This window comes from Microcaecilia unicolor, chromosome 3 (genome assembly GCF_901765095.1).
Source record: "Microcaecilia unicolor chromosome 3, aMicUni1.1, whole genome shotgun sequence".
NCBI lineage: Eukaryota > Metazoa > Chordata > Amphibia > Gymnophiona > Siphonopidae > Microcaecilia > Microcaecilia unicolor.
The window spans coordinates 244,846,780-244,874,292 of record NC_044033.1 but is presented as its reverse complement, the minus strand read 5'-3'; the positions used below and the strand labels follow the sequence as shown (position 1 = coordinate 244,874,292).

The window sequence follows — 27,513 nt, the reverse complement described above, 5'->3', positions numbered from 1 at the left end:
CAACTGCTTGCCCTAACTGAAACCTGGCTCACCCCCGACAATTCTGCCTCAATCGCAGCCCTATGCCACGGTGGATATCTTTTCTCCCATTCTTCCCGCCCAGCTGGCCGCGGTGGCGGCGTCGGGCTACTACTTTCGCCCTCCTGCAGTTTTCAACCTCTCCCCCTACCTCAGTCTCACTGCTTCTCATCCTTTGAAGTTCACTCCATCCGTCTATTCCACCCACTGCCACTCAGAGTTGCAGTCATTTACCGCCCCCCCCCGATAAATCCCTCCATTCCTTCCTTACCGACTTCGATGCCTGGCTCACCGTTTTTCTCGAGCCCTCATCCCCATCCCTCATTCTTGGTGACTTCAATATTCACACTGATAACCCATCCGACTCATATGTTTCTCAGTTCCTCACTCTTACCTCCTCCTTCAACCTCCAACTGAGCCCCACCACCCCTACTCATAAATCTGGCCACTGTCTTGATCTCGTCCTCTCTTCCACCTGCTCTCCCTCCAATTTCTGCGTTTCAACTCTTCCTCTCTCTGACCATCACCTAATCACATTCACACTTCAGCACCCTCCCCCTCAATCTCGCCCCACACTAACTACTACGTCCAGAAATCTCCAGGCTGTTGACCCCCCCACCTTATCCTCTTGTATCTCTGACCTCCTCCCTTCCATCTTGTCCTCCAAATCTGTTGACAAAGCTGTCTCCATTTACAATGCCACTCTCTCCTCTGCTCTTGACACCCTTGCGCCACCCATCTCCCGTCCCACAAGGCGTACCAATCCCCAGCCCTGGCTGACCCCTTGCACCCGATACCTTCGCTCCTGCGCCCATTCGGCTGAACGCCACTGGAGGAAATCTCGCGCCCATAATGACTTCATTCATTTCAAATTCATGCTATCCTCCTTCCAATCCTCCCTATTCCTCGCTAAACAGGACTATTACACCCAATTGACTAATTCCCTCAGCTCTAACCCTCGTCGTCTCTTTGCCACCCTCAACTCCCTCCTCAAAGTGCCTTCCGCTCCCACTCCCCCCTCACTCTCTCCGCAATCTCTGGCCGACTACTTCCGTGACAAGGTCCAGAAGATCAATCTTGAATTCACCACTAAACCTTCTCTTCCTCCTATAACCCACTCTCTCAACCAACCTACCCAGGCCTCCTTCTCCTCTTTTCCTGCTATCACCGAAGAGGAAACCGCCCATCTCCTCTCCTCCTCAAAATCCACCACCTGTTCCTCAGACCCCATCCCCACCAACTTACTTAACACTGTCACTCCTACTATCACCCCCACCATCTGTCATATCCTCAACCTCTCTCTCTCCACTGCAACTGTCCCAGACACCTTCAAGCATGGCGTGGTTACACCACTCCTCAAAAAACCATCACTTGACCCTACCTGTCCCTCCAACTACCGCCCCATTTCCCTCCTACCCTTCCTCTCCAAGATACTTGAACGTGCCATTCACAGCCGCTGCATTGATTTCCTCTCCTCTCATGCCATCCTCGATCCACTTCAATCCGGCTTTCGCCCCCTACACTCGACAGAAACAGCACTATCTAAAGTCTGCAATGACCTGTTCCTCGCCAAATCTAAAGGTCACTATTCAATCCTCATCCTCCTCGACCTATCCGCCGCTTTTGACACTGTCAATCACAACCTACTTCTCGACACACTGTCCTCCTTTGGGTTCCAGGGCTCTGTCCTCTCCTGGTTCTCCTCTTATCTCTCCCATCGTACCTTCAGAGTGCACTCTCATGGCTCATCCTCCTCCCCTATCCCGCTCTCTGTCGGAGTTCCCCAGGGTTCTGTCCTTGGGCCCCTTCTTTTTTCAATCTACACCTCTTCCTTAGGCTCCCTAATCTCTTCTCATGGTTTCCACTATCATCTTTATGCTGACAACACCCAGCTTTATCTCTCCACACCAGAAATCACTGCGGAAACCCAGGCCAAAGTACTGGCCTGCCTATCCGACATTGCTGCCTGGATGTCCAACCGTCACCTGAAACTGAACATGGCCAAGACGGAACTTATTGTGTTCCCACCCAAACCCACTTCTCCTCTCCCTTCACTCTCTATCTCAATTGATAACACCCTCATCGTCCCTGTCTCATCTGCCCGCAACCTTGGTGTCATCTTCGACTCCTCCCTCTCCTTCTCTGCGCATATCCAGCAGATAGCCAAGACCTGTCGCTTCTTCCTCTATAACATTAGCAAAATTCGCCCCTCCTCTCCGAGCACACCACTGGAACTCTCATCCACTCTCTCATTACCTCTCGCCTTGACTACTGCAACCTACTCCTCACCGGCCTCCCACTTAGCCATCTATCCCCCCTTCAGTCCATCCAGAACTCGGCCGCACGTCTTATCTTCCGCCTCAACCGATATACTCATATCACCCCTCTCCTCAAGTCACTTCACTGGCTTCCGATCAGATACCGCATACAGTTCAAGCTTCTACTCACCTACAAATGCACTCGATCTGCAGCCCCTCCTTATCTCTCTACTCTCATCTCCCCTTATGTCCCCACCCGTAACCTCCGCTCTCTTGACAAATCCCTCCTTTCAGTACCCTTCTCCACCACCGCCAACTCTAGGCTTCGCCCTTTCTGCCTCGCTTCACCCCATGCTTGGAACAAACTCCCTGAGCCCATACGCCGGGCCCCCTCCCTACCCATCTTCAAATCATTGCTCAAAGCCCACCTCTTCAATGTCGCCTTCGGCACCTAATCACTACACATTTTCTCAGGAAATCTAAACTACCCCAACTTGACATTTCGTCCTTTAGATTGTAAGCTCTCCTGAGCAGGGACTGTCCTTATTTGTTAATTTGTACAGCGCTGCGTAACCCTAGTAGCGCTCTAGAAATGTTAAGTAGTAGTAGTAGTAGTAGATTTAAACACTCTTAAACTGAAATTCACCCTTTTCTATTCTTCATAAACTTCAAGTAATCCTGAAATATTCAGATCCTTTTCTCACTAGAGAAACTTCAATCGCCACCAATCTCTTTTCACTTATATTTTCTCATTTACCACAATCAGGCACTCTTTTATAACTTCAGTCAACAAACACAGGAAGTCACAGCTGGATGTCTCTCTTGGCAAAGGACAGCTCTCACTCTGTTCACTTCCCGGCAGTGGCGTAGCCAGACTGCCAATTTTGGGTGGGCCTGAACCCAAAGTGGGTGGGCACAAAATTTTCTCTCTACCCCCCTCCCCCAGCAAAATTTAGTCACACTTTTCAGTGAGCTTTCAGAGGCCAAAACCTCCTGCCTCAGGTCAGTATAATGCTGTTACGATATCCTCTCCTGACCTAAGGAAGGAAGTATTGGTCTCTGAAACTTTATTAATACAGGTACCATATTACTTTATCCTAAATTAAAAATAAAATTATTTTCTTTACCTTTGTTGTATGGCCATTTACTTTTTCTCATTGTGTTGCTCCCAGTCTCTAGATTCTGATTTCCTTCGTCTTTCTCTTGCCAGGGTTTTCCTGTCCGTTCATCACCTATGGCTTTTCATCTTTTCCTCACCCTTGTTCTCCACATGCCCCTTCCTCTTATTCTCCAGTCTTTCCCTACTCTGTCCTCTCCCTCTTTCCATCCAGCAGCTCCCCTCTTTCTCTCCCCATCCTTCCAGTGTCTCCCCTCTTTCTTTTGCATCCAGCGTCTCCTTTTTCTCCCTACCCTTCCATCCAGTGTCTTCCCTCTTTCTCTCCTTATCCTTCCACTCATCTACCCTCTCTCCTGATCCTTCCATCTAGTGTCTCTATTTCCCCTCTCCTTCTATCCAGTGTCTATCGCTCTACCCTTTTCTGTTCAGTCTCCTCCCTTTCTCCACATCCTTCTAGTTTCTCCCCTTTCTCTCTGCATCCTATCATCCATCTCCCCTCTTTCTCTCCCTATCCTCCCATGTCCAGCAGCTCTCTTCCCTCTAGTCCCTTCTTCCTCTTCCTTCCTTGTCCAGCAGCTCTCCAGCCCCTTCCTCCTCTCCCTCCCATGTCCAGTAGCTCTCTCCCTTCCCGCCAGTCCCTCCCATGTCCCAGCAGCTCTCCCTTCCCGTCAGTCCCTTCTTCCTCTCCCTCCCATGTCCCAGACGCTCTCTCCCTTCCCTCCAGTCCCTTCTTCCTCTCCCTCCCATGTCCCAGCAGCTCTCTCCCTTCCCTCCAGTCCCTTCTTCCTCTCCCTCCCATGTCCAGTAGCTCTCTCCCATCCAATCCCCTCCTCCTCTCCATCCCATGTCTAGCAGCTCTCTCCCTTCCCTCCAGTCCCTTCTTCCTCTCCCTCCCATGTCCAGTAGCTCTCTCCCATCCAATCCCCTCCTCCTCTCCCTCCCATGTCCAGTAGCTCTCTCCCATCCAATCCCCTCCTCCTCTCCATCCCATGTCCAGCAGCTCTCTCCCTTCCCTCCAGTCCCTTATTCCTCTCCCTCCCATGTCCAGTAGCTCTCTCCCTTCCCTCAAGTCCCTTCTTCCTCTCCCTCCCATGTCCCAGACGCTCTCTCCCTTCCCTCCAGTCCCTTCTTCCTCTCCCTCCCATGTCCCTGCGGCTCTCTCCCTTCCCGCCAGTCCCTTCTTCCTCTCCCTCCCATGTCCCAGCGGCTCTCTCCCTTCCCTCCAGTCCCTCTCCCTCCCATGTCCAGTAGCTCTCTCCCATCCAATCCCCTCCTCCTCTTCATCCCATGTCCAGCAGCTCTCTCCCTTCCCTCCAGTCCCTTATTCCTCTCCCTCCCATGTCCCAGTAGCTCTCTCCCATGTCCCAGCAGCTCAGCCATTTTCCCTCCAGCCCGCCCATCCACAACCTTCCCGCTGCCCTTTTGTCCCGCGGAGGCAGCGTTTCCTTCCTGCCCTGTCTTCCCCAAGCTCCGCTGCATCGCCCCAAGTGGAATCCTTCTTCTTTTCGGCCGTCACGCTGCGCTGCCGTTCACACAGGCAGCTTCGCTCCTCCCCACGTCCATTCTAGCCCTCTCTGATGCACTTCCTGTTAGGGCCGGATGAACGCGGTGGGGGAGGAGCGAAGCTGCCTGCGTGAACGGCAGCGCAGCATGACGGCCGAAAAGAAGAAGGATTCCACTTGGGGCGATGCAGCGGAGCTTGGGGAAAAGACAGGGCAGGAAGGAAACGCTGAACGCTGCCTCCGCAGCAGCGACAGCGTGCGAAGGATGGGCGGGCCTGGAGGGAAAATGGGTGGGCCTGGGCCCGTCCAGGCCCACCCGTGGCTACGCCCCTGCTTCCCGGGCAGATTTCTTAACAGAAGCTGATCATCCAATCAGAGAGCTCTATTTGAATGCAGATTAACATACAGACACTCATGGGAATGTTTAGTGAAAAACACCGGACTAATTTGCATATGATTTAAACAAATCTGAGCATATGACAACCAAGTACAGACTCCCAGCACCTGAATTCTGCAATTAGATTTAAGGCAAATACTTTTAAAACTTATTTTTAGCACTTTTAAAATTTCAGGTTCTCTTTAATTTGAATGCTGTTTCAAGCTCTGAAACTCACCCTGACTGAGGAGCTAGCCCCAAACTGAAGCATAAATAGCAATCTGGTTGTATTCTCACGTAACTTGAAGAGCGTGCCTGCCTCAATTAATACTGCTCCTTTGCATGAAAAGGGGAGGGCAGCGGAGATAGGAGAATCACAAGTTCAGGTGAAAGATTTTGCAAGTGAGCAGACGGACGGCAGGGCAGTGGCGCCCCCCTGCGGCGCTTACCTTGCTTACTGCATCAGCACAGCCCTGATGATATCTCCCCTCGGCCATCTTTTCTCCAAGCTGAAGAGCCCTAGCTGCTTTATCCTTGCCTCCTAGGGAAGTCATCCCATCCCCTTTATCATTTCTGTCGCCCTTCTCTGTACCTTTTCTAATTCCACCATATCTTTTTTGAGATGCGGTGACCAAAATTGCACACAATATTCCATGTGCGGTCGCACCGTGGAGCAATACAAAGGCATTATAACTCCTCATTTTTATTTTCCATTCCTTTCCTAATAATACCTAACATTCTATTTGCTTTCTTTGCCACTGCCAAACACTGAGCTACACAAGGAAAAGAATGACTTACATAGAAGTTAGCTAGTGAACCCATTGGAAGGTTCTCCCAAGGAAGCATTCAGTATTGTGCAGACAGATGAAAGACTCAGTCTGCAAGCATACTTGCCCTAAAACATATCGTCTCCTACAAGCGTTCTAGGAAATAAACTATCCTTCATGCCACCTCTTTGAAACATTTCTTGAAAGTGAAGGAGACGTGGAGGGGCATTTTCGATATGGCATCTACGTCTGACGTTGGACATTTAACAAAAAGTCCAAAATCTAAATAGGAAAGAACAGTGGTGTTCCTAGGGCGGCTGACACCCGGGGCGGATCGGCGATGCGCCCCCCCCCCCTCCTGGCGAAACTATACCTTCTCTCCCCCCCCCCCCCCCCGGCGAAGCAACACCCCCCCCCCCCCGGGTGCATTTTTACCTGCTGGGGGGGGGGGGTGCCGCGCGCCTGTCGGCGTTGCTCGTTCCATGCTCCCTCTGCCCCGGAACAGGAAGTAACCTGTTCCGGGGCACAGGGAGCACGGAACGAGTGGCGCCGACAGGCACGTGGCACCCCCCCAGCGGCGTGCACCTGGGGCGGACCGCCCCCCCCCCCCCCCCCCAGGAGCGCCACTGGGAAAGAAGGTCATTTTCAAAAAAGAAAAACGTCTATCTACACGGAATGTTGCTAGTGGAGGAGTAGCCTAGTGGTTAGTGCAGCGGACTTTGATCCTGGGGAATTGGGTTCAATTCCCACTACAGCTCCTTGGGCAAGTCACATAATCCTCCAAATAAGTCCTTGTATATACTGTGTAAACAAACCACTTTGAATGTAGTTGCAAAAACCACAGAAAGGTGGTATATCAAGTCCCATTCCTTAACAGCAACTAATAAGTGCAAAGACTGTTTGGGATGTGCCCATCATATTCTTTGAAGTTATTGTACTGAAAAATTCTTTACCTGACATTGGGGTCAATTCTATAAAGGTGCAGCTAACAAGAGCCTGAAGTAAGAGCACTTAAGCCAGCCATTGAGTAGATTCTGGAGATACATTATGTGAGAAATTGAGTGCCTCTGCCCAGACTCTGTCCATGTATGGGCCCACCTGGAAACTACTTGCTCTCGAAGACGTTCATGTACTTAGAGTAATGCATCTGGACCCTGACACTTACAACAGCAGGGCTTTATTCCTTTCCCAGTCCTTTTGAGGATTGTAAATTTTTCTAGAATTGTTTTTAAAAATTTTGTTTTAATTTCTTACTGATTGTATGTGAACTGCTTAAATATTTTTCTAATAGGTGGTAAATGAAATAAATCTGAAACTGGATATACGATGTCTAAATATGGGACCCTGATTGCGAATATTCACAGTTAACGAAGTTGCATTTATTCTTCTTGCTATAAACTTGCCATCCAGCTTGGCGCTTAGGCCAAAATTCTATATACGGTGCTGATAAAATTTTGCACCAAGTGCTGTTCTGTAAATGGCGTTAACAGTTGGGCACCATTTATAGAATAGCGCCGAGATGTGTGCCAAATTTTGGGGACGATTTACACCAACTAAAACCTGATATAAATCCAGGCGCCAAAATTAAATGCGAATCTCATTTTTTCTCTCTAACATTGCACAACTGCAGCAACGCCCCTGGTCCATGTGCTCCTCCCATAGCCCCGCCCCCTTACACGCAGATCCTGGCACCTAAAAATATGTACGTAAATTGAAATTGATGCTGATTAGCGCCTCTAATTGTTAGCACCTAATTATCGGCACCAATTGGCTCATTTACAAATTAAATTGTGCGCCATATATCAAATTTTGGGGTTAGCATGCAACGTCACGCTCCCAAGTTTTAAAACAACTACTTACTAGTGATAATTTGTGCAAATTAGCACTAATTAGTTCTGTACTCAAATGCCCTTAGTTGGTATTCTATAAAACATGTGCGCAGAATCCATAGTGACAACTGCAAAGGAGCATGAGCGGGTCAGGTGCATTCCCGAAACTTGTACACGTGTTAGAGAATGCCGTCTACAGTTAGGCACGTCCATTTACACCAGCGCTGTTTAGCTAGCGTAAGGCCTCCAGCCTAAAGTTTAGACTCCATCTCCTCCCGTCTCTCTTCTCTAGAGGTGTTAAGTGCAGCTGGGCCTTCCGTAATTGTGACAGCTGGTAAGCGGGACTGGCCAGACCATTGCGCTGTTCATAACATGCCTGGATTCTGCCCCCACCCAAAGTCAGCAGCTAACTTGGGACTCTTACCCCGCTGACTGGTTTTGCGGTGTAGTGATAGTTTTGTGCGGGTACCTACGCATCCGTTCCTGTACGGTAAAAACCACACTTGCTGCTTAACAAACATTCCCCTTAGTGCATTAGGATGCTGCAAAACATTTTGTGTGCACTGATTTGATTATAAGAAATAGCATTAAAAAAAAAGGTCTTCAAAAGGTCCATACGATGAAAAGTAATGAAAAGAAAAAATAAAACTCTTGTACCATCTAATCCAGTCCATGATTTGGAGGAAGCAGAAAAAGTTCAACAAACAGTAACAAGGAAAAAAATCCAAAAGATTGCAGACACCCACACATTCAGCTTAGCAATTCTTTTTCTGTCCTCCCCCCTCAACTCCCTTACATGCCCTGGCAGCTTTTTTGTTTCCTGCAGGCCTCGTGTTTCTGGCATCTTATTCTCCATCCCCCCCTTCCCTGGCACACTTTCGAACTTGCCTGTACAGATGGCATCAGTATAGTGGAATCAATATAGTGTATGTATTTATTTAACTGTGTGTTCTGCATTTACAAAAATTACCAGCTTTAAAAACTGACCCAATTGTTACTATAATTTTCTAAAACAGGCTCCCCCAGCGTCAGACCTGATATCTTAATCCAATTTAAGAAACAGGAATTCAGGACCGAGACCCAGGGATCTAAGGAAAGAGGAAATCTTCCCAATAGAGGCACATGTGAAGACCTGCATGAAACAGGTGATGTGGCTTGGATTGAATGAATTCTGGATCTCCAGATCTTCTTTAAATAATCACATGGTGGTAGCTGCCTATATATGTGCTTCTCCATAGATGTAAAATTAATGATCGTACTTTCATTTTTCTCCAACAGATCATGGATATAGGAATAATAGTAAAAAACTGAGATTGTGCAATGGACAGCAGAGGGAGGAATGCAAACAGAAAGACCCCTCCAGAGATAGCCCAGATTCTTCAGCTGAGTGTGAAGGCAGCAGCAGTAGAATAACAGCACCCAGGGTGAAAGATAGAGCTGAAAACAGAGAAAGATCAAATTCACGAGATAGAAATTCCAACTGCTGCCAAAGCCTTGTACAAACTCAGGGACGAAAAGAAAGTGAGAGACCTTTTAAAAGTGCTGATACTCAGGAAAATGTAAGCACAGACTGTCATTTTGTTGAAAAAGACATAATCTTGCATAAGCCCAAGGTTCCTTACTCTCATACTATAAGCAGAACTGACAAAATTGTATACACTGCCACCCAAAGAAAACTGTTTAAATGTTCTGAATATGATACATGTTTCAGTCAACGAATCAATGTACAACAGCATAAAGTGACTCACACAGGACACAAACAATTCAAATGTTCTGAATGTGATAAAAGTTTCAGTCATAAAGGTACTTTGCAAAGACATGAAATGACTCACACAGGAGACAAACCATTTAAATGTTCTGAATGTGATAAATGTTTCAGTCGAAGAGCAATTCTACAGCAGCATAAAGTGACTCATACAGGACACAAACCATTCAAATGTTCTGAATGTGATAAAAGTTTCAGTCGTAGAGGAAATCTTCAACAACATAAAATGACTCACACAGGACACAAACCATTTAAATGTTCTGAATGTGATAAAAGTTTCAGTCATAGAGGAAATCTACAAAAGCATAAAATGACTCACACAAGACACAAACCATTTAAATGCTCTGAATGTGATAAAAGTTTCAGTCAAAGAGCAAAACTACAACAGCACAAAGTGACTCACACAGGATATAAACCATTTAAATGTCCCGAATGTGATAAAAGTTTCAGTCATAAAGGTACTTTGCAAAGACATGAAATGACTCACACAGGACACAAACCATTTAAATGTTGTGAATGTGGTAAAAGTTTCAGTCGAAGAGCAATACTACAGCAGCATAAAGTGACTCATACAGGACACAAACCATTTAAATGTTCTGAATGTGATAAAAGTTTCAGTCGTAGAGGAAATCTACAACAACATAAAATGACTCACACAGGACACAAACCATTTAAATGTTCTGAATGTGATAAAAGTTTCAGTCATAGAGGAAATCTACAAAAGCATAAAATGACTCACACAGGACACAAACCATTCAAATGTTCTGAATGTGATAAAAGTTTCAGTCAAAAAGCAAAACTACAACAGCATAAAGTGACTCACACAGGACACAAATCATTTAAATGTTCTGAATCTGATAAATGTTGCAGTCAAAGAGCAAATCTACAAGTGCATAAAATGACTCACACAGGACACAAACCATTCAAATGTTCTGAATGTGATAAATGTTGCAGTCAAAGAGCAAATCTACAAGTGCATAAAATGACTCACACAGGACACAAACCATTCAAATGTTCTGAATGTGATAAATGTTTCAGTCATAAATGTACTTTGCAAAGGCATAAAATGGCTCACACAGGACACAAACCATTTAAATGTTCTGATTGTGATAAAAGTTTCAGTCGAAGAGCAATTCTAGAACAGCATAAAGTGACTCATACAGGATACAAACCATTTAAATGTTCTGAATGTGATAAATTTTTCAGTTTTAAAGCTAACTTGCAACAACATATGATGACTCACACAGGACACAGACCATTTAAATGTTCTGAATGTGATAAATGTTTCAGTCGAAAAGGTACTTTGAAACAGCATAAAATGGCTCACACAGGATACAAACCATTTAAATGTTCTGAATGTGATAAATGTTTCAGTCAAAGAGCAAATCTACAACAGCATAAAGTGACTCACACAGGACACAAACCATTTAAATGTTCTGAATGTGATAAATGTTTCAGTCAAAGAGCAAATCTACAACAGCATAAAGTGACTCACACAGGACACAAACCATTTAAATGTTCTGAATGTGGTAAATGTTTCAGTCAAAAAGGTGCTTTGAAATGGCATAACATGACTCACACAGGATACAAACCATTTAAATGTTCTGAATGTGATAAATATTTCAGTCAAAAAGGTACTTTGCAACAGCATAAAATGACTCACACAGGACACAAACCATTTAAATGTTCCAAATGTGATAAATGTTTCAGTTTTAAAGCTAAATTGCAACAACATATGATGACTCACACAGGGCACATTTGCATTTAAACGTTCTGAATGTGATATAAGTTTCAGTTAAAGAACAAATCTACAACAGCATGAAATGACTCACACAGGACACAGAATTTAAATGTTCCAAATATGATAAATGTTTCAGTCAAAAAAGCACCTTGCAACAGCATAAAATACAAAACCGTCAGAATGGCGTTGATTGTAGAATTGTTGGTTCTAAGAGATTACTTGGTGAATCGTATGGAGAGAGGGAAGATCCTCAAGTACCAAGAAATACAGTCCAAAACTAAGAACATATGGCAGAAAGTTATGGAAATATTTCCATCATTTTGGGTGCCACAGGCTTGATTAATAAGAACTTTAAAGCACACCTGGATAAGCTGCCTGTACATATTATATCTTATGAATTCCAGAAAGAAGCTCTCTTTTGTAAAATGGAAGTATTACGCCGAGCTTTAGCAGTAAATTTGAGAGACTAAGATCATATTCCACTACCTTGGCTTAGGAGTGAGGTTCATTCCTGTTATAATATGTGCAAATCTAACCCATGTGGAGAAATTGCCCCCGACACAAACCATTTAAATGTTCTGAATGTGATAAAAGTTTCAGTCGAAGAGCAAATCTACAACAGCATAAAATGACTCACACAGGACAGAAACCAAGGTAACAGTTTGAGAGAGACAAAGAGAGTCTAGAGCTTTCTCGCGGATAGTATTGAGCCATAAGAACATAAGAGTAGCCATACTGGGTCAGACCAGTGGTCCATCTAGTCCAGTATCCTGTTTTCCAAACAGTGGCCAAGCCAGGTCACAAGTACCTGGCAGAAACCCAAATCATGGCAACATTCCATAAAGAAACCAAAGGAATAGCAAGATTCTGGAATCCTAAAGAGTAACAAGATGCCATGCAAAATCTCAAAGAGTAGCAACATTCCATACTACAAATCCCAAGACAAGCAGTTGCTTCCCATGTCTGTCTCAATAGCAGACTATGGGCTTTTCCTCCAGGAATTTGTCCAAACCTATTTTAAAACCAGATACACTAACCGCTTTTACGACATCCTCCAGCAAAGAGTTCCAGAGCTTAACTATTCGTTGAGTGAAAAAATATTTTCTCTTATTTGTTTTAAAAGTATTTCCATGTAACTTCCTCGAGTGTCCCCTAGTCTTTATATTTAGGAGGTTCACTGGGGATGTGTTTTATGAAAAAGTGGGCCTTCAGATGTTTTCGGAAACTTAGATAGTTTTCTTTCAGTTTTAGGTCTTTTGGAAGTGTATTTCAGGTTTTGGTGCAGATATTAGGTTGGTCAGATAGCCCGGTGAGAGGCCGAAGATTATTCTGTATACCAGCAAACAGAATAAAATGCATAGTTGAAATGCAAGAAAAAATGACAGTATTAAAACTCTGAAGGCAAAGAATCGTGTTTCATCCATGTTTTGAGTAAAAACAATATCTTAGTGGTTAGAGCAGCAGACAGGGAGCCAGATGCACTAAGCTTTAACGAGCCAAAAATGAGCCTTTAAGGAAGAATTTTCAAACCGTTGCATGCACTAAAGCCCATTTCCCGACGATGGTAGCAGCTAACGAAAACGGAATGCAGATGAGCAATTAGTGTAGAAACCCTATTGAAATGACATGCACTAACCTTTTCCGATTTGTTTAACGCAGGAAAACCAAACGAAATGCCGAGAAATCTAATGAGAGGTCTGTACCTCTCGTTAGAGCTGCCCAGCTGCCAAAATGTAATGAAGAAAAAAATCGGGAGGGAGGGGGAAAAAAACGGGTGTCAGGAGCATCCTTTATTGACGCCTGAGGTCCCTGCTGCTCCCCGCTCCCCCTGCATTTAAAAAAATAGGGGTAAAAAAAGGATCGGGATGGGTCAAAGGCGCTCATGAGGAGCGTCCTTGCCCCCCCCCACCGCCCGAGGTCGCCGCTGCTCCCCACTTGCCAAAAATCCAAAGTTTAAGCTGCCCCGGCTCACCCCTCCCTTCCTCTCTTCTCTTTCTTCCCAGTTCCGCCTCCCGCTATTCTCCGCCCCGCCACCCTCCCTGAAGTCGTCGCCACCGTTCCCCCCTCCACCGGTGCCACCCTCCTTGTTACCGGGCCGTGCAGCGCCTCTCACCTCTGTGTGAGGGCGCTGCATGGGGAAGAACAGCTGATCGTCTCCTCTGCAGTCTCCGGCGTCCCTCCTCCCTCCTGGGCCCACCCTCGTCTGGTTACAGCAGAGGAGGGCGGGCCCAGGAGGGAGGAGGGACGTCGGAGACTGCAGAGGAGACGATCAGCTGTTCTTCCCCGTGCAGCACCCTCACACAGAGGTGAGAGGTGCTGCATGGCCCGGTAACGAGGGGGGCACCGGTGGAGGCGGGAACAGCGGCAACGACTTCAGGGAGGGGGGCGGGGCACGGGGTGGAGAATAGCGGGAGGCGGAACTGGGAAGAAAGAGAAGAGAGGAAGGGAGGGGCAAGCCGGGGCAGCTTGAACTTTGGATTTTTGGCAAGCAGGGAGCAGTGGGGAACAGCGGCGACCTTGGGCAGTGGGGGGGGGGGGGTAAGGACGCTCATAAAGGACGCTCCTGACGAGCGCCTTTGCCCCCTCCTGAAACACACATGTTTTGGAGTTTTTTTGTTTTTTTTGTTTTGACGTTTTGGGACATGCGCAGAGCAGCCAGCATAACGCTTGGCTGCTCTGCGCATGCCTTACGGGCCGATTACGGACGTTTTTACCGAAGGGTTAGTGAATGCAAGTGAGCTGCAACGAACAGCTCATTTGCATTCCCTATCCTTCGTGCATTCTTCGTTTTTTTACATTCGGTAACTTCTTTAGCGTTTTATAATTTTTTACGTACGGTTGATGCATCTGGGCCAGGGAGTCCAGAATTCAAGCTCCACTGTGGCTTCTTGTGTAGAAAATTGATATCACTTGCTTCCAGTGAAATACAGGTCTACAGCTACCAACTAGACCTCTAAAATCATAAACTATGTCTGACCCAGAATTTCACAGAATTGCTGCAACACAGAATTGTGACAGCCTGCAGGGCAAGTGAAACTTGGCAAGGGTGCAAAGGATAGCAGAACTGATGAAGAAACAAAAATGACAGCTGGACAAGGCCATGACGAGAACCTACGGGCAGAGATATTTTGCAAAAGATAGATTTACAGTTAGCCAGGTGCAAGAAAACAGAACTATGAAAAGGGCTGACCGAAACTTGAGGGACAAGAATTGTCATGGTGGTCGAAACTAATAATTGCTAAATAGATTTACTAATTGTGAGCCAAAACTGCCAGTAATGTAGAAGATAGAACAAAAGGGTATAAAATACTGACAGAGCAGTCTTGTGGAGTTCTCAGTACCTGTGACACCAATTTGATTCACCCTATGAGAAATGTCCTTTGATTGCGCTTACTAATGATCTTGTTATAACTGCCTTGGTGAGTATTAATAAAACTTGAGAGCTGATTTCTCATACTCGCGGTTTCCTTCTGATTATTGTCTTCTGTATTGCTCAGAGTGTGTGCACCACTCTGGGGAGTTAAGGAGTCAAGGAAAAAGGTTACAATTATATACTTGTGACCTTGGATGGGTGCTTGACTCTCCATTGCCCTTAGTACAGACTTAATTGTGGACTCTCTGGGGATGGGGGAGGGATCCCTGCTATACCTTAATGTAATCTCACCATAAGCTACTACAGGAAAGAGATGTAAGCCAACTCTAAACCACCTTCTCCCTTGGTCAGATCTGTTTGAAAGGGAGATCAGCAATGAAATGTGTGTAATGGAGCACTGTGCCTGGGGAGGGTTAGTCGGGCATTTTGTTTGGTCTTTTGTCATAAAAATCTAGGCTGTATAGTACCAACCTTTTTTTTTTTGTAACACAGCCACTGCTTCTAATGATCTTGCAGATTTAAAAGGCACTTTCCATCTACTTAACTTTCTGTGTCACTCATTTTCCATTCTTCTATTCCCTTTTATCTTTTATCTGCTCCCTAGTACCACATTTTAACCCTCTGCACTCGCTATCCTCCTGTTACTCATTCCATTGACAACCCTTCAATGGCCTCTCCTACATGGATACAGCATTCCTAGCATCTCCCCCTCCTTAACCCTTGCTCCACCCTTGTAACTCAGTATCTCATTCTTTCTCCCCCCTCCACATGCTTGAAGCCTCATCTCTCCTTCCCACCCTTCCGCCACTCCTCCCATCCTAAGTCTGACATCCTCTTCCTTCCCCTCCCTTCCCGCTCTCTCTGAGACCATCTCTCCCCCTCAAATCTGACATCTTTCCCTTCCATTACCCCATTCCCATCTGACATCTCTCCCTCCCTTCTTTCTAGACCCCCCGTCCAACATCTCCACCTTCTGCCTCCTTTCTTGGTCCGTAACTCCTAACGTGGAACCTTGCATGTCATAGCTATAATTCGGGTTCTTTTTTCCCACATGCATCACCTTGCACTTGCTCACATTAAACGTCATCTGCCATTTAGCCGCCCAGTCTCGTAAGGTCCTTCTGTAACTTTTCACAATCCTGTCATGAGTTAACGACTTTGAATAACTTTGTGTCATCAGCAAATTTAATTACCTCGCTAGTTACTCCCATCTCTAAATCATCTATAAATATGTTAAAAAGCAGTGGTCCTAGCACAGACCCTGAGGAACCCCACTAACTACCCTTCTCCATTGTGAATACTGCCCATTTAACCCCACTCTCTGTTTCCTATCCTTCAACCAGTTTTTAATCCACAATAGGACATTTCTTCCTATCCCATGACCCTCCAATTTCCTCTGTAGCCTTTCATGAGGTACCTTGTCAAACACCTTTTGAAAATCCAGTTACACTATATCAACTGGCTCCCCTTTGTCCACATGCTTGTTTACTCCTTCAAAGAATTGAAGTAAATTGGTCAGACAAGATTTCCCCCCACAAAAGCCGTGCTGACTTGGTCTCAGTAATCAATGTCCTCGGATGTGCACAGTAATTTTGTTTTTGATAATAGCCTCTACCATTTTCCCTGGCACCAACGTCAGACTCACCGGTCTATAATTTCCCGGATCTCCCCTGGATCCTTTTTTAAAAATGGGCGTTACATTGGCCACCCTCCAATCTTCCGGTACCACTAACAGTAGCTCCACAAGCTCATTTTTCAGTTCTATCAGTACTCTAGGATGAATACCATCCGGTCCAAGAGATTTGCTACTCTTCTGTTTGCTGAACTGCCCCATTACGTCTTCCAGGTTTACCGTGAAGTGAGTAAGTTTCTCCGACTCGTCCGCTTGAAATACCATTTCCGACACCGGTATCCCACCCAAATCTTCCTCGGTGAAGACCAAAGCAAAGAATTCATTCAATCTCTCCGCTACGTCTTTATCTTCCTTGATCGTTTGTTTACTCTTTTTTCCAAAAATACTAGGACTAAGGGGCATGCGATGAAGCTACAAAGTAGTAAAATTAAAATGAATCAGATAAACTTTTTCTTCACTCAACATGTAATTAATCTGTGGAATTCGTTGCTGGAGAATGCAGTAAAGGCGGTTAGCTTAGCGGGGTTTTAAAAAGATCTGGACAGCTTCTTAAAGGAAAAATCCATAGACTATTATTAAATTGACTTGGGGAAAATTCACTGCTTATTTCTGGGATAAGCAGCATAAAATGTATTGAGCTTTTTTAGGATCTTGCCAGATATTTGTGACCTGGATTGGCCACTGTTGGAAACAGAATGCTAGGCTTCATGGACCTTTGGTCTGTCCCAGTATGGCAATACTTGTATACTTTTGTACTCGCTCTCTCAGATCATCTCAGAAACAGCTACTTGATGTGCCTTCATTTCATCACGTTTATTTGGAAGAATGCAGATCATCTACTTTCTACACCAAAGGTCCGATATTATGGAATGCATTGCCCATTGAACTTCGTTCAATACAAAATATGGACCAGTTTAAAAAAGCATTGAAAACACATTAATTTTTTCAGGCTTTTGGTTCCTCTGATGTATGATATTATTTTAATACAATGAAAAATTTTAGTCTGTTGTATGTTTTAATTTTAGAGTAACATAGTAATTTTTGTATAGTTTGTTGAGCAAAGAAATAACTTTTATTGTTTTGTTCTTTTATATTTTGTATGTAATTTGTTCCCCACTTAGACATTTGTATATATAGTGGGCTATAAATAAAATTGTATTATTATTATTATTATTATAATGCCAAAAATTTACTTCATCCTAAGTATATTTCCAAATTTTTCACTACCAATGTATACCAACAGATCGATAAATTGTTATCACAATTTTTGTGGGCTTCTAAAATCTCCAAAACAGCTTTGAAAACCTTTAAAAAAAATTTAAAAACCCTGATGGTCCATGTAAAAAAATCTGAATATTAATTATTGCTTTTATTATTTATATTAAGTTGGTTTTAATTGCCATTTTATCGTTAACATATCAGATAACAGAATGCAACATTCATAATGCAAATTCCTCAACAGAGATATAACCAAGAAAGACTATCATCATTTTTGTGAACCCAATTTTACCCCATCCCCCCTATTGGTGTGATTGGTATAAAAGGGGAATTTATCATTTCAATCATGTGGAGGGGTATTTTCGATATTTATTTATTTATTTATTGCATTTGTATCCCACATTTTCCCACCTATTTGCGGGCTCAGTGTGGCAAAGTCTAAGTCCGAAAAATGTCCACAATCTGAATAGGAAAAGGGAAAATTAGGTTCTCACCTTGATAATTTTCTTTCCTTTAGTCACAGCAGATGAATCCATTAACTGATGGGTTGTATCCGCCTACCAGCAGGTGGAGATAGAGAACACTGAAAGCACATGGTGTTCCTGGATGCACAGCCCCCTCTGCATTCAGTATATGACATTGCCAAAGCAGAGTGAATAAGAAAGGCAAAATAACATAAACTTTCCTCACAGAGAACAAACGCCCCTGAACTGGAGCAATAACCAAACAAAGGAGGGACATTATCAACCTCCTGCAATAAAAACAGCATGTAGTAACTCTGATAGCTTGTCTTCAAGTACTCCTGATGAGGCACAATGTCCATATGCAACATCTGTACAAAAATTAAGTCAGACAGGGAGGGATCATGGATTCATCTGCTGTGACTAAAGGAAAGAAAATTTTCAGGGTAAGAACCTAATTTTCCCTTCCTTTTCATCAACAGCAGATGAATCCATTAAGTGATGGGATGGGATGTACCAAAGCACTCCCTAAGTAGGTGGGAACAAGCAACTCCGCGAGCAAGCACTTGCGCTCCAAAATGCGCATCCTGCCACGCTGCCACATCCAACCTGTAATGCCGTACAAAAGAGAGCTGAGAAGCCCAGGTAGCTGCATGACAGATCTGTTGAAGAGAAAAGACACCCATTTCAGTCCATGAAGAGGACATTGCCCTCCTAGAGTGCACTTTAAACGCTTCAGGCAGTGACCACCCTAAAAGCAGATAAGCAGAAAAAAATGAGTTCCTTAAGCCAGCGGGCTATAGTGGGCTTAGATGCTGGATATCCCCGTCGGGGACCTGCCAACAGAACAAATAAATGATCAGAATTCCTAAACTCAGCCACAGAGCCCTGCGGACATCCAAAAGGCGCAATTGCCCAAAGGAGTCCGGAAACTCCTGCTTACAGAAGGAAGGAAGGAAGAAAAATGGGCTGGTTCAGGTGAAAAGCTGAAACCACCTTAGGCAGAAAGGAAGGCACCGAACGAACAGTTACCCCGGATTCCGAGAACTGTAGAAAAGGATCCAGACAGGAAAGAGCCTGAAGCTCAAACACTCTTGTTGCCGATGTCATTGCCACTAAAAAGACTGTCTTGAGAGTCACAGCCTTCTCAGAAGCCCATTTAAGAGGCTCAAACGGAGATCGCTGGAACGCCTTCAACACGAGCCCCAGGTTCCAAGCCGGACAGGGTGACTGCAAAGGAGGACGGAGACGAAGCGCCCCTCTGAGAAATCGGACAATATCCGGATGAGCAGCAAGGGACAAGCCGGAGACTTTCCCCCAGAAGCAGGCCAACACTGCCACTTGAACTTGAAGGGAATTGTAGGCCAGGCCCTTTTGTAGCCCATCCTGCAAAAAGTCCAGCAAAAGCGAGACTGTCGCCAGAGTCGGTGTGAAAGACTTTGGAGTACACCACGCCTCAAAAGTGCGCCAGATCCGAGCATACGTCGCAGAGGTAGACCGCGTGTTAACCTGCAAGATCATGGCAATAACCTTATTAGAATAGCCCTTGTCCCTCAATTGTGCCCTCTCAAGAGCTAGGCCGTAAGACCAAAGCGGCAAGGATCTTCCATGGTCACCGGACCCTGAACTAACAAGTTTGGAACCCGAGGCAAAGGAAGAGGCGCGTCCACCAGCATCTGCCGGAGATCCACGTACCATGGGCGCCTTGGCCATTCCGGGGCGATGAGGATCACCAATCCTCAGTGCAGGCAAATCCGAAGTAGCATTCACCCTATCAAGGGCCAAGGAGGGAACACATACAGGAGGCCCGAGGGCCAAGGTTGAGCCAGGGCATCCAACCCTGCCGAGCGAGGATCTGTCCTGCTGAAAAAGCGAGGGATTTTGGTGTTTACGCTTGAGGCCATGAGGTCCAAGCCTGGAGTTCCCCATTTGGCACAAATCTGAAGAAAAACTTCTTGTGACAGTTCCCATTCCGCCGGGTCAATTTGATGTCTGCTGAAGAAATCGGCTTGTACGTTGCTCTGACCGGCTATATGAGCCGCGGACAGCAGCTCTAAGTGGCGCTCGGCCCAGTCGCAGATCTGAGACACCTCCGCAGCAAGGGCTCTGCACTGAGTGCTGCCCTGATGATTGATGTAGGCCACTGCTGTCGTGTTGTCCGACAGAACTCAGACAGGAAGACCCTTCAGCGTCCTGTGGAAGGCCAGAAGAGCATGGAATATCGCTCTCAGTTCCAAGCGATTGATGGACCATCCCGCTTCCGCGGTGGACCACAAACCCTGAGCATAGCATCCCCGGCAATGAGCTCCCCAGCCTGAAAGGCTGGCATCCTTTATCACCAGACATCAAAAAGGAAGAGTCAGTGGCATCCCCTGCCGCAGCATGGTGTAGGAAATCCACCAATCCATACTGCGCTGGGCCGCAGGAAGCCACCTTAATCTGCATTGGTATTCCTGGGAAATCGGAGACCATTGCTGGAGCAGAGCAAGCTGCAGCGGTCTCATGTGAGCTCTCGCCCAGGGAACCACCTCTATGGTGGCCGTCATCGATCCCAGGAGCTGAACAAAGTCCCAAGCTCGAGGGCGAGGCATCCGCCAGAGCAGGCGGACCTGATTCTGAAGCTTGAGACGCCTATTGTTGGGAAGAAAAACAAACCCCGAAGCTGTGTCGAACCGGACTCCCAAATACTCGAGAGACTGACAGGGGGTCAAGTGACTTTTGGGCATATTGACTATCCAGCCCAGAGCCTGAAGAACTGTAACAACTCTGGCTGTAGCAAGTCGGCTTTCGTCTGCCAAATCCACTCTGATGAGCCAGTCGTCGAGATAAGGGTGAACTCTGATACCCTCTCGCCTGAGAAAGGCAGCCACCACTACCATCACCTTCGAAAAAGTCCAAGGGGCAGTTTCCAGGCCAAAAGGCAAGGTGGGAAACTGGAAATGTTGGCTTAATACCGCAAACCGGAGAAACTGCTGATGCGGTGGCCAGATGGGAATATGCAAATATGCTTCCTTGAGGTCCAGAGACGTGAGAAACTCTCCTGGCTGTACCACCGCAATGACAGAGCGCAGGGTTTCCATGTGGAAGTGTTGCACTCCTAAGGCCCCGTTCATTCTGTGTAAGTCGAGGATAGGTCTGAACAAACCGCCTTTTCGAGGCACTAGAAAATAGATGGAGTAGCGACCGCAGCCGCGTTCGGCGGGAGGAACCGAAACCAACGCTCCGAGCTTCAGCAACACCTGCAAGGTTTCGTTTACTGCTGCCTGCTTGACGGCAGTGCCGCATCGGGACTCCAAAAACGCGTCTCCCACCGGGGCAGCGAATTCTAGTTGGTAACTTTCTCTGATCAGGTCCAGGACCCACTGATCCAAAGTAATCTTGGTCCACTCCTCGAGAAAGAGGGAGAGACAACCCCCTACTGCAGGAACTGATGAGTGGACCGCGCCCCATCATTGTGGAGGATGCCCCTGAACTCCTGGACTTTGCCCGGACGCCGCAGCACATTTGTCCGAACGAATGGAGTTCCTCTGCTGGAAACAGGTACGTTGAACAAACCCCGCAGAGCACCCCTGGTGATACCTGCGAGCTTCGTGAAAACGTGGCCTGGAAGAGGAGGGAAAAGAAGGACTTTTGGAAGAAGGCCTTGGCCTATCCTCAGGCAACCGTTGGGACAGAGTCCCCTAGGTCCTTAACAATCTTCTCCAAATCCTCCCCAAATAAAAGAAGGCCCCGAAAGGGTAACCTCACCAGCTTTTGTTTAGAGGCCATATCGGTCACCCAATGCTGGAGCCAAAGAAGGCGGTGGGCAGCAACCGCCACCGACATCTGCTTAGCCGAAGCTCTGAACAGATCATAAAGGGCATCAGCCAAAAAAGACAGGGCAGACTCCATATGCGGGCTGACCTCAGCGAGGGAACCCGCTCCATCAGCGGGCTGCTCAACTGCCTGCTGCAACCAGGAAAGGCAGGCACGGGCTGCACAGGAACTGCAAATAGCCGCCCGTAAGGAATGGCCCGAGATTTCAAAGGACCGCTTCAGTGTGGATTCAAGCCGCCGGTCCTGCATATCTTTCAAAGCGACCCCTCCCTCCACCGGGAGAGTAGTTTTTTTAGTCACAGCCATGACTAACGCATCCACTTTAGGCATCCCAAAGAGGGCCAACTGACTTTCACTCAGAGGGTAAAGGTGACACATAGCCCTGGCCACCTTCAAGGGACCATCAGGGTCAGACCATTGAGCTGAAATAAGCTCTTGGATGGAAGCATGCACGGGAAAAGCCCGAGAAGGCTTCTTAGTACTAGCCATCCTAGGATTAATAGAAGAGGCAGCACCCTCGTCAGGATCTTCAATACAAAGGGCCTGTAAGGCATCAGAAACGAGAGATGGCAGCTCGTCACGGTGGAAAATCCGAACCTCTTTAGGGTCATCCAACTCCTGTGGCAAGCAGCCACCCTTGTCTGGATCATCAGTCCGTGAGGGCCTGCCAGACCCCTCAGACTCCCCGAAACTAGACCATGGGGGAGAACAGGGTGAAGAGTCCCCCTCAGACGGGGTATTCACTCATCTACACTTAGCGTCAGCCAAAAGCTCGGGGAAAGAAATAAAGTCTCCAGCAGATGCTAGGCTATCAAGAACTGGAGGCAACCCAGTCCGAAAGGAATTGTCAGGAACCTCAGGCAGTGCTCTTTTTAACATAAAGGCCTTATGCATCAGCAGCACAAATTCAGGGGAGAAAAACTCACCCTGTACATCCGCCCCCACATTGGGGGAAGCAGAGGCAATAGCTCCTCTAGAAACCTCGAAATGAGGCATCCCCCTCCACTCAGACTCCTCCGCAACCGCGAGGGTCGAGTCACTTGGCGCCTCCAAAATGGCGCCCGCTGCCAACTCTGTCGAGCGTGAAGAATCACCGCCCGCCATGCTCGTGCCAGCATTAGCATCTAGGCAGCATGTGCTGCAAAGCCCCGCTGCTGATCTTTGTTTCCCACAGTGGGAGCAGCGCTTAACCCCTTCAGCAGCCATCAAATACAGAAAACAAAATGGCGCCTTCGCGCCAAAACTTACCCCGCACAGAGCGCTGTCAGCAGGAACCTCCCCAGAGGAGCTGGACACCACTCTCACCTCAGGAGACTGAGTGAAAAGAGCTTCGGTCAAGCTGCACCGAACCAGGAGCTCTGGAAAAAGCCTCTTTTTTTTTTTTTATTACTGCAAGGAAAGTTAGATGCAGGCAGCCACAGAGGAACTCCGGGAGGAGGGGGAATGGAGTAAGGCAGGTACAGAGAAAACCAAGTATGCCTTTAAAGTGGGCACCACCAGCCACAACACCCCCCACTCTACTGGCAAAGTACAGGAGCCACCCCAGGCAGAAATTCAGGAGCTGAGAAAGCGACATCCACACCTGCTGGGAGATAGAGATATACTGAAGGCAGAGGGGGCTGGGCGTCCAGGAACACCATGTGCTTTCAGTGTTCTCTATCTCCACCTGCTTGTAGGCGGATACAACCCATCAGTTAATGGATTCATCTGCTGGTGATGACAAGGAAAGGTCATTTTCAAAAATGTGAAACGTCTATTTTTTAATTTGTTTTTGAGAAAGTACTGTTTTGAACAGGCATCCATACACATACTGCAAAAGTAAACAACAACTTCTACAAAGTACATCCTAAACTTATTGTTATTTTATCATCTTCCAAATTCCAGATAGATGTACAGATCAGCAGGACCCAAAGCAGTCCAAAACAAGTCAGAAACAACAAAGTTTATACTTAATTGTTCACCACCCTTAGGACTTACCTTTGGGTTTAAAAAGCAAAACCATGTGCTTGTAAGGACGAATTCAAATAAGTTTAAAGCAAATGCCCTTAATATGTAATACTTGGTAGCAATAATGAAACAGTGATGGAATATTCACATAGCAAGCAGCCTGAGCCAACAGATTTATTTTCCTCAGAACATAATTAACTTTGTATGATCTTGGCAGCTAATAGTGTGCTGAACTGGACAATGCTGGCACATTTAGACTAACTCTGGACAAAACTACTACACAAAGGAAGTCCTATCCTCATTATTCAATACCCCCTATGAAATAGTAGTAACAGAAAAGGCAAGTGTATTTTTATAATATACCACTGCATTCCACAAAACAAAAGGAGCATTCTTACAGGCCATTTTTCTCTTTTGATGTTGGCACAGGGGGAAAAAAAACAATGTTAAATGCTCCCAGGTTTCAACCTAATTAATGTTTTTAAAAAATGTACTAATAAATAGTAAGTCTTATTGTTAAGCACCTGAGTCTTATAACATGATGTCTGTTTTATTGGCCCTTTACTAGGTGAAAACATCTCTGCATAAATACAGAGAGTCCATATAACCAGCCCCTCCAAATGATACAATGATTTAAAATTTAGCACCAATTACTACTCTAACCAAAGAAACCAATACTTCCTCTGTGTATATCTGCATGCTGCGCAAACCAGCAAGTTTAAAAATATGTGAGATCAAATAAAAATGTTACTAACAATAAAGAACGACAACATGGATGCAGCAGCTCATAGGTTTGTTTACTTTGTTTTGAGTGTACATGGAAGAAGGGTGGGGTGGGGTGGGAAGAGGAAACAAACCAATCTAATTGGCTTCAACGTTTTTATGTCATCCCATCTCCTGTTATCTAACCTCCTTGATTGGAGCCCCAGAATGAGGCTTGAAATACAGTAAGAGAGGCTATTGGAGCACCAAAATAAGGCTTGGAATACACTGACAGAGGCTGAAAATGGGTTGAATGGAGAAAGTGAAAGGAACATAAGAGCAGAGTCATACTGGGTCAGACCAATGGTCCATCTAGCCCTGTATCCTGTTTCCAACAGTGGCCAAGCCAGGTCACAAGTACCTGGCAGAAACCCAATTAGCAGCAGTATTTCATTCTACCAATCCCAGGTCAACCAGTTGCTTCCCATGTCTGTCTGAATAGTTGACTGGACTTTTCCTCCAGGAACTTGTCCAAACCTTTTTTAAACACAGATACGCTAACCGCTATTACTATATCCTCTGGCAAAGAGTTCCAGAGCTGAACTATTCGTTGAGTGAAAAAATATTTCCTCCTATTTGTTTTAAAAGTATTTCCATGTAACTTCCTCGAGTGTCCCCTAGTCTTTGTACTTTTGGAATGAGTAAAACATCGATTCACTTCTACTCATTCTACACCACTCAGGATTTTGTAGACTTCAATCATATCTCCCCTTATCTGTCTCTTTCCCAAGCTGAAGAGCCCTACCTCTTTAACCGTTTGTGTTGTGCGGGAGAATAAGAACGGATCTCAGGAGGGGTGAGGGGGATAAGCAGGAAAGAGTACATCAGCAGAGCAGAGGGTGGCCATTCTGTATCTCAGTTATGCTCTACAGGGACCTCATGTAACTTTCTCTAGAATGTTTCTGTCTCAGCTTTAGTTGGGAGCAGGGGCTCAGGAGGAGCAAGAAGAAAGAAGGCTTTGGCTGGCAGGGGTTGGAGATCCCCGACAGCCAAACCAGGGGCCCGGACAAAATTTGCAGGGGCCCAGGCCCCCATGGCCCGCCATAGCTATGCCCCTGGTTGGGAGTGTCTTCACTGGACAGATACTCTTTCCCAGTTCCCTGTAGAATTGTTAGGGTTTTCTCTAGATATTTTATTTTGATATCTCTCGTTTCTGATTTCACAATTTTTGTATACCCACAACCGCCCCCCCCCCCCCCCCACGTTGCTCAGTTTCACTTAAAGAAGTGTGCAGGACGTGAGGAGGAAGAGCGAGCAGAGCAGGCAACGCAGCCGCACTGGAGACCGGCACTGGAGAAGGCTTCAGCTGGTGGGGGTTGGGGACCCCTGCCAGCAAAGGTATTTGCTGCTTGGGGTGCGGTGGGGGGGGGGCGGCAGACTAAAATGTGCCCCCCATCTCAGGCTCTGGCCCCCTCCCACCACAAGGTCTGACTACGCCCCTGCCAGAAACTGTATAATATGACACACTAGAGATCACATTTAGTCGGCCAGCAGGAGAGAATATATTATGGTTTCATGTAGGGAACAAGCACACATCGTCACAACAAATACCTGGAAATTTACTTTACTCATTGTCAACAGAAGCACTTAACGGAATCTTTTACTAAAGCTTAGCTCGAGTTATCTGCAGCAGGGCCCATTTTATTCTCCACCTCAGCTATTATTATTTGTTTTATATTCCGCTTCTAGTTGTCAAGCAATTCAAAGTGGTTTACAGTTCAAGTAAAATCAATAAAATCAGGAAAGGAACTGCAGAAAAATAATAGGAAAGAGATTACAAACACCTAAAAGAGAAACCTTCTCGGTGGCTGCCTCCAAATGCTGTGTGAGTAACATCATGTCGTCATTTCAGTTCAGTTTTTCTTTTGAAAGAGTTATCATATTTAGAACATTTAACTGGTTTATAGCCTATGTGAAAATTATACAACAAGATGATGAAATGTCCCCACAAAAAAATTAGGAATAACCAAACAGAAACCTGAGTGAGGAACACTTTTAATGACTACCCTTCTTTGAATATTTACAAATAAAAATACATATGCACCCAAATCAACACACTTTATCTATATATAACAATGGAAAAAATATCTCAGTAGTGGCATAAGCCTTGAAGGTCAGTGGCTTAACACACCTTAAAGGCCAGCGGAAGTTCTGAATTGCCATGTGGCAACGCTGGCTTACCGCACTTTACTAAAAGGGCCCCTTTATGCATTTGCAAATGGCCCTTTTCACATTATTTAAATCATTTTTGTCTCATGTGAGTCCTATATGCCATTGCAGCTGGGCTTCACTTCTGAAACATTTATCACATTTAGAATATTTAGCTGGTTTATTGTATGAACCATTTTATGTAATTGCAGCTTGACCTTACTTTTAAAATAATTATAGCATTCAGGGACATTTAAAATGGTTTCTTTCATGTATGATTTGTTATATGCCATTTGCATCTCAGATTTGCTTTCGAATTATTTATGACATTCTGAACATTTAACTGGTTTATCTCCTGTATGATTTCACTTCATGCCATTGCAACGTGGCCTGCTTTTAAAATATTTATCACATTCTGAACATTTAAATGGTTTTAGTTCTGGGTGAAACAAAAGAGAGGGAACAAAGTACAAACTAAAGTCCAAAAAAAAAAAAAAAAAGTCCAAACAAAAAAAACAGCACCACGGGCCTTTAAAAATGGAACACACCTGCGTCAGGGGTCTACATAGAATACAAAACATAGAAATAATATATTTAAAAAAATTTTTTTAAATATAATGAGTAAAACCAAAGATTAATATTTAGACTCATCAAGCATACATATATAAGCCTATATAAACACCTAAAGCATTTAATATTTTAACATTCTCATATGCTTTAGGTGTTTATATAGGCTTATATATGTATGCTTGATGAGTCTAAATATTAATCTTTGGTTTTAC

At 45.6% G+C, this 27,513-nt stretch overlaps 1 protein-coding gene across 1 annotated transcript in view; it reads left to right on the top strand.

Annotated features, from left to right (window-relative positions):
- The window catches only part of LOC115466391 (zinc finger protein 585A-like), a 218,841-nt gene that overhangs the window by 106,530 nt on the left and 84,798 nt on the right, over positions 1 to 27,513 (top strand). The window lies entirely within an intron of this gene.